The sequence below is a fragment of the Medicago sativa genome, chromosome 6 (assembly GCF_051527215.1).
Source record: "Medicago sativa cultivar Bolivia chromosome 6, Bolivia_mono, whole genome shotgun sequence".
NCBI lineage: Eukaryota > Viridiplantae > Streptophyta > Magnoliopsida > Fabales > Fabaceae > Medicago > Medicago sativa.
In genome coordinates this window covers 45108312-45116726 of record NC_140754.1, presented here as the reverse complement: position 1 = coordinate 45116726, position 8415 = coordinate 45108312, and the positions used below count along the sequence as shown (strand labels likewise).

Here is an 8415-nt window from a genome sequence, read left to right as displayed (position 1 = left end):
GCGTATCCCCGATGTATCTGAAAAGCATCGGACAATTTTTATTTTTTTAAATAAAATTTAGGCTTAAGTGCACCTCCCCCCCCCCCCCCCCCCCCCCCCCCTAAGTTTCAAAAAGTTGCGATTTTGTCCCCCTATGTACAAAAACTACAATTTTGGCCCCCTAAGATTTAACCCCTTTTCATTTATTTAATTTAAAAAATGATTATATGATTTTTTTTAGCGGCCAAAATTGCTAAGGGGGAGAAAAATGCACTTTAGCCTAAAATTTAATCTCTGAATACTCTTTGATATGTATAGGAACATATTAGTCAGGTTGGTGCAGGATACGTATCGGATACGGTACATCATCCATTTTAAAGTTATGTGCTTCAGAGACTATGCCTAATCTACTTCATTTTTTTAAAAAAAAAATCCTATTAATCAATTTCTGTAATAAATTAATAAAAAAATAAAACAGATCAATACAATAGAAAATCCCAACATTTTTTGCACTAATGAGAAGAAGAAAAAAACTATAAATTGGATTTTCAAAGAATTATAATGATGCTGAGTTGAAATGGGTAAAGCTAAGAGCATAAGGAATTCCGAATTAAATTAATGCTTAAGTAATTAAGATAAGATAAATAAAAATATGAAGTGGTAGAAGGAGGTGTATCAGTATCAGTAAGTTTGAATGGACTGGTGATGAAGCTGGAAGCATTTCAACAGAACTTTGCAGAAGACCAGCAGAATCAACTGGTTTATTTTTCGAGTTCGACTTTTCTTCGATGCAACTCTAAAAACATATTTAGTAACATGGTTGGATTTACCCATCTACTTTCCAATAAATTGGGTAAGAGAGTCGAGGCGATGCTACTTGTAACTGTTGTAAATATATTATTTTAATTATTATTAGTGGTTATGTGTATTGGGCCCATTAGTTTAGTAGTCCTTCCCATCAAGTTACATTAGCTTATATAAACACATTCGTGGTTGTAAATTATTCAGAACTTTGAAATATATTCAGTTTTCACATGGTATCACGAGCTCTCGTTTCTGAGGGTCTCGCTTCCGCCTAAAAACCCTAGCCACCTTCATTACGGTTCTCTTTTTCCTAAAACCCTAGCCACCTTAATTGTGGCCTTTTTGCTGCCTAATTGGAGACTTTTCACTATCTCAATTTATAGCCAGCCCCAACACCCATCCTGTCATTATTCACACAACCATAAAACAGCCAGTTCCATCTATTTCCGCGATTCAAACGACGCCTCCATCACCAACCTCATCGCCGGAAAAAAAAACCGGTCAAACCCAAAAAATTTCATCCACCGGCCTCCATACGTGCCGCCACCTTTCGGCCACCCTTCTAGAGCGTAAGCACCACGAGCCGCCATAGATAGGGACCTCCGTTCGCCGTCGTTTTTTCCCAGATTGTATATCGGCGCCCTCTCTTTTCGTTTTGGGTGTTCACTTTACAAACTGAGCACTTTGATTTTTTGGGTCTTTTGAAACTCACGTGTTTTCGCTAGCTTTGTGTAATCAATGGCTTGCTCTAGTGATGAAAAAGTGATCAATACAGGACCTAAAACAGCGGATTACAAATCTCAAGAATTACCAACCATACCCTCATCCTTCATATTACATGAGACAAATTATTTGAAGTGGTTTCCATGTGTGAAAACCACTTTAAAAGGTAAAGGAAAGGCCGAAAACTTAACTGATGATCCTCCCGAAGAGAAAAGTCCTAAGTTCAAGAAGTGGGATGAAGAAGACTCAGCCATCATGTCATGGTTATGGAGTTCAATGACTGAAGAAATTAGTGACAATTGCATGTTTCTCGGTTCTGCAAAGAACATTTGGAAATCATTATAAGAGTCTTATTCTAAAGCCAAAGATGCTGCCCAGATATATGATGTGAAGGTAAAAACAATAGGTGTTGAACAGGGTGACAAAATTGTTACACAGTATGAAAATCACCTCAAAACCTTGTGGATGGAGCTGGATCAATACAGGGTTATAAAAGCCAAGTGAACAGAAGATACAGCAACGCTCAAGGAGTATATTGAGCAGGATAGAGTCAATGATTTTCTGGTGGGACTCAACCTGAATATGATCAAGTTAGAGTGCAAATTCTTGGTCAGAAGATGGTACCTAGAATTAATGAGGTAGTGGCTACAGTGAGGAGTGAAGAAAGTAGGAGGGGGCTAATGGTAGCCATCCCTCCCATTGTTGAAAGCTCAGCTATGTTAGCTGAGAAAAATTCTATCGTGATGGCTGACCAGCAAAACGGAGAAGCAACCTATGTGGAGAAGAAATGTGAAGAATTGTTTTGTACTTATTGCAACAAATATCGCCACACTCGTGAAAAATGCTGGAAATTGAATGGATGGCCACCTGGTAGAGAGAGGGGGAACGGAAAACCACCTGGTAGAGAGTGGGAAAAAAGGAGCCACTTGGTAGAGAATGGAATAAAAAGGGAAGACAAGCACACATGGCTGCAGGCGCAAGTGAAGCAAGTCCAAAAAATGTCAAGGCACTCAACCAAGATGAGATAGAACAACTGAGATCTTTCCTCAGCAGGTTGGAGAAACCAACGGGTACTAGCTCTCTGGCATATTCAGGTACATTTCCATCTTTTTTAGGTGACTTTCCATTTTCTTTTGGACTTAATGCTTCAGATATACCCTTTAAACAATACTGGATTTTGGAATCTGGAGCAACTCAGCACATGACACCTTTACCTACACATTTTTCTATCTACTCACCTTGTCCCATGATCAATTCATTTTTAATGTAATTTCTTCTATCTTATGCTATGGAAATTCTATGATTTCTCCCTTTATTTTTAGTGTTTTTAATGTGTTTTCTAAGTCTAGTTTAGTTTTGCATTTATTTTATTTTCGCTACTTATTTTCTGAATGAACAGTAATTTTACACCTTTCATTGTGCAGGGCATAACTAGAGCTGCGTTTATCGATTTGAGGCCCACGACCATGCGTTGGAAAGCTAAGAGAAAATGCTACAATTCATGTTGAGGCCAAAACCCAGTTCGAAGCGAACAGGAGTCAAATAATCGCGTTTTTGTCCAGACGTTATTTTAAATAATTAATTTCGAGACAACTTATGTTTTTTCGGCCCGATACTTTTAAGGCCTGTTTCTCCCATGTGTTATAAAAACAAAAAAACGCAGCTAGGGCTGTTCATTCACTGTTCACAAAATAGAAACCCTAAGGCAGCCGCTTGCTATGGTGAACTAATCTCTCTTTCGATCCATTGGTGAAGGAGCTTTGTTGGTGACTCTTGAGGTTCGGTTTTAATAGCAATTTGTTATGTTTATGCTGATCATATATCAATTTTCGTGTCTCTTTTATGTGTATGAATTTGGTACAATTGATGCTTAATTATTATGTTTCATATTCATAAGATTGAGATTGTTCAAATTAATTCACCGCTTGTTTAAATTAATTTGAATAGAAAACTGTATATGCTTTCTTTTTCGCTTGCAAAAAGGGTTGATCGAATCTTGTTATGATATTAACTTTGTTCTTGGTGACGCTTGATCATCACCATAGTTAATTGAACACCTATGATGTAACGCCCTATTTCTATTAAAGCGATAAAACACGCGAATAAAATATTTATTCAAGAAATAGACATCACGTCTCCAAAAGTTCACCAAGATATATCATGCATAAAAATTCAAACAACTACGCAGCGGACATATAGCATACATCTCCAAGTATACATGTCATAAACTCCAAGTACATCAATACATAAAATCTCCAAATCCCAACAAATGGGTAAAATCTCAAGAACAATTAAATCCAACATAATTATAAAGACCAACATCCTAATCAGAGCCTAATCTAAGACTCCAAATGAAACGATAACGGAGATAGCTCCCGCTATCCAAGCACTCACCGAACAAGAAAACTACTACTGCACTCCGTCTACCCATTCATACAAATAGGTAGGCGGTCCACCACAGACCACTAGGGGTTAGCTTCACATCAATCATAATCAACACAAACAAACATAAGCATTCAAGGATTTCATGCATGTCACGTATACATTGTAACACCCTAATCCCAACAAGCATTTTATAAATTAAAATACAAATAACAATTCAACACACAAGGGTGTCACACATTCTCATCATTCAAAAATCACTTCAAATAAATTAAAAATATCGCAACGGAAAATAAGTTCAAATATTGTCACATTGTCTTAAAAATTAACTGAGTTCAAATAATGAATTCCAAAAAAAATAAAAATATAATAATTAAAAATAAACCCCAATCACTAGTGTTATAGAATCAGAGTTTGACCCAAAATAAAATAAAAGACTCCAAGCAGCGAGAGAAAACGACGAGAAAGACTCCTAAGTTTCTTCTTCCTGCGTATCTGTACCAAGCAAGGGTACAGTCCAAATAGAGGGTGAGAATATATCCAACACAAGAGGTGCATAAGCACATGTATAGATTCAGATAAGAGAACACATCAATTGCATTTAGGCATGTATACATCACAGTTAGGAAATATTAACATTTAAACACATGCATTCATTTAATAAAATTAATAGGCATCAGTCAACATCTTATAATGACATGTAAGCATCAACAAGATTTAAGAATATTGAATAATCATTTAGCAAAATATAAATCTTACTTACATAATCTTATAGAAGCACATCATTGAATAACACATCTTTAAATAGTTACACATCTTTAAATAACACATTTTTAATCACACATCTTCAAATAGACTTGCAATTATGTATGCAATGTCCCTAACTTGACTCTATTTGCATGCCGGTACCGGTTTCTAATCAACATTTGTATGTCAGAGTTGTGTTACTGAACATACATACAACATTCGTCATTCAACATGGTCCTAAAGATGATATGATGCATGAGGGAAGACTCTCTGAAGACCATATTAATACGTCATCAATAACTCACAAATACAAGAGTATTTATCTATCAGACTCATCATTTATGTCGTCATTAATCAAGATTATACAACATCATCATTTCGTCATTAATCAACATCATATGTCAGTATTATCTTACTATTTTAATCGTTATATATATACACATTTTTATATCAACACAGTCAAATAATACATTTAATTTGCATTGTTAATTCACACATCAATTACACATCATTAAATATACATCATTGGATAATTCATCATGGCTCATACCAAATTATTAGCACTATTAATCCATGAATAAATCAATCCACTTAAACACCAAAATTCAAGTACGTGGGTCACAGGAAATTAGAACTTTGAATTTCCAAATATAGTGCCTATACTATTCACAAAGGCGTGTGTGTAAGAATCACATTGTACCTAGTTTCTCTTTTGTGACATGAATAACTACAACATGAAGTGCACATATGGTCCTTCCTCTAGTGCAACCTATCGTAGTATTAGGTGGGTATAGTACTATTACATAATCAAAGATAATGCTAACTATCTTTCCTCTTAGTTTACATAAATATAGATATATTTAATTGGTTTGCTCATGATTTAGTTCCTGTTCATCTTAATATTCAGACTTTCTTTTACTTTCTAGGGATTTGCTGGGACCTTCTCTCTAAACAAAACTTATAGAATATATAAAACACGAAAATTTAGAGAACCTAAAAAAAACATGAGGATTCTTATGTTGCACAGAATGCCTAATTAAAATTTATCTGCTAATAATATAACATACGCAAGTCGCGTCGAAAACCGAAATCATAATAAACATTATTTATACTCCTTCAAAAATAAACATTTTTTATACAAACATAAATGGCCAAAAACTCTAGATAGACCAATTAACCAAGACAACAAGTAGCATTTGAAACTCATCAGACCGGAGAAATATCGAATTCTAAATTATATTATCCAGTACCGCAATAGAATTAAGAAAAACATTACAATGTTCTTAAAAGTTATACAATTTAAATCTATTTGTTGTTTTTCGTATCACTCTAATTACTAACAAGGAAACTTCATTAAGCATCAATGCTAGCGGGTAGGTTATAGTCTTAATCAAATCAAAGGATATTCAAGGAAACAAACATGAAGAATCGAAACAATAAAAATACGCACACATACAGATGAATGAAAACATAAATTTAACACTTCAACACCATGGATTCATAATTAATCATATACCCAAAATCACAACAATAAATTAGAGCACAAATTTAACATCAATTATCATAAAAAAATGGAAAACAAAATCCTTCACTACCCATATGTTCATACAACCCTTATGGTGAATATAGACTCCCCCCTTACCTCTAGTATGCCGAATTGATGAATTCCTATGGTCGAATCACTCCCTAAACTCTTCTCTCTTTTCCTCCTTTGCCTCTTTCTTCTCAACCCGTTTCTTTTGCTTTGCTATCTCTTTCTTTGTTTTGTTGTCACCCTAGTTCTCTAATGCTCTCCTCTATTTATAACTACCATTTGAGTTTGTTTCTCACTTAATCTTTTTAACAGCTTAATCTTTTTAACAAGCTTACTCTCTGCAAACCCCTATAGATTTTTTTAGTAATTCTATTGTAACTATTTAGCTCTACTATTTTCACCTCCTTCTATTTAATTAATTGAGACACCACTTAACTTAATTAAATCTCCATTTTACTAATACACCTTTATTCTCTCCTATTTGCTAAAAATGTCACTTTCTCCTTAATTTCTCATGATCTCCTATTTTCCACAACTAACTAACCCATCTATTTGCTCAATGCCCACAATCCAATTTTTTTTTTTTAAAAACACCCAACAGACAGTTTCTCTATTGATACTAAATTTACAAATATTATATAAGAATAATACTAATAAATTAATATTATAAATTGGGGTGTTACAACTCTCCCCCACTTAAAGAATTTTCGCCCTCGAAAATTATCTGAAGGTAATAGCCCCGTACTAGATGCTCTTGTCTGACCCTTCAGTCTTACAACATTCTTTTCCTTGACATAATATAATTACCTATTGTATATTTCACTTTAAAGACTAGAACTTCCCCTCTAAACAAACGCTATAGCAGGTAAACCCTGTTTACTTATTTATTCTGTAACTTCAACGCAATAAATTTAAATCAAAAATTCAACTTTCACTCTTTACTTCACATTCATATATATAAGGACACTAACAGAATCTTAACCATCATAGACAGTCAAAAGGATGATACATGTACCTCGAATCAACTATCTGAACCCGAGACATCAACTTCATCCATTCCACTCAAGGCAAACACCTTCCCCCGAAATTTATCTTTCTTTGGCTTGTGACATTGTGTACTGATGTGACCCAGCTCATTATAGTTGAAGCATTTAACACCAATTTTACATTCAGTCACACGATGACCCGGATCACCACAGTTAAAACATCTCAGCGGGGAACGAACATCTTCCCCACTAGCTTCTTTCTCACCAGTACCCTTCTTCTGCTTCTCTTTATCAGTTGGGATGTTATATGGCTTACCCCGGCTTTGGTCTCTCCCATTCTTCTCACTAACCGCCTTGTAATGACTAGTTCTTGGTTTGCTATCATCCTCGTAAATTCTGCACGCAGTTACCAACAAAGAAAATTGGCGAATTTGCTGATACCCGATAAACTGCTTGATCTCAGGATGTAGTCCATTCTCGAACTTCAAGCACTTGGAAACCTCTGCCTCTGCTGCATTGATGTAGGGACAAAACCGAGACAATTCCTCAAATTTTTCTGCATATTTCGACACTGTCATGCTCCCTTGTTTCAGTTCAAGGAATTCAATCTCCTTCTTATTACGCACATCAGAAGGAAAGTATTTTTCCCAAAAATTCTTCTCTGAAAATTTCCCATGTAACCATAGTTCCTGCACCCTCAAGCCTTTGACGAGCATTCCCCCACCAGAACTCAGCCTCTTCTGCCAGCATGTGTGTCGCTAGTCTGACCTTCTGTTCATTACTGCTTACCATCGCCCTGAATATCCTTTTGATCCCTTGCAACCAATTCTGCGCACCATCAGGATCGTACCTCCCCTTGAAGGTAGGCGGGTTGTTTCTCATAAACCTGTCCAGACGAAGCTCGTCAGCTTCCCCTTGATGGTTTTGCTGTCCTTGTAGCGCATTGTTCAAGGCTTGAGCCACTGCAGTCATGGCATTAGCAATTGCTTGGTCGTTTCTTCCAGTCATTTCTTATCTGCATTCGTCAAAATCAGGCAACAATTAAAGTTAGGGATCTACAGTGTTATATACACTGGTCACCTACAGGGCAAAATATCATTTGAAAGTCCTAGGACGGATGGACCGACCTGCTCTAATACCAACTATGTAACACCCTAATCCCAACAAGCATTTTATAAATTAAAATACAAATAACAATTCAACACACAAGGGTGTTACACATTCTCATCATTCGAAAATCACTTCAAATAAATTAAAAAT

At 35.6% G+C, this 8415-nt stretch overlaps 2 pseudogenes; one reads left to right on the top strand and one right to left on the bottom strand.

Moving 5' to 3' along the window:
* Positions 1-1521: 1521 nt before the first annotated feature.
* On the top strand, positions 1522-2941 carry LOC146915459 (uncharacterized; annotated as a pseudogene).
* Positions 2942-7190: 4249 nt separating this feature from the next.
* LOC146915458 (uncharacterized) lies at positions 7191-8163 on the bottom strand (annotated as a pseudogene).
* Positions 8164-8415: the final 252 nt, after the last annotated feature.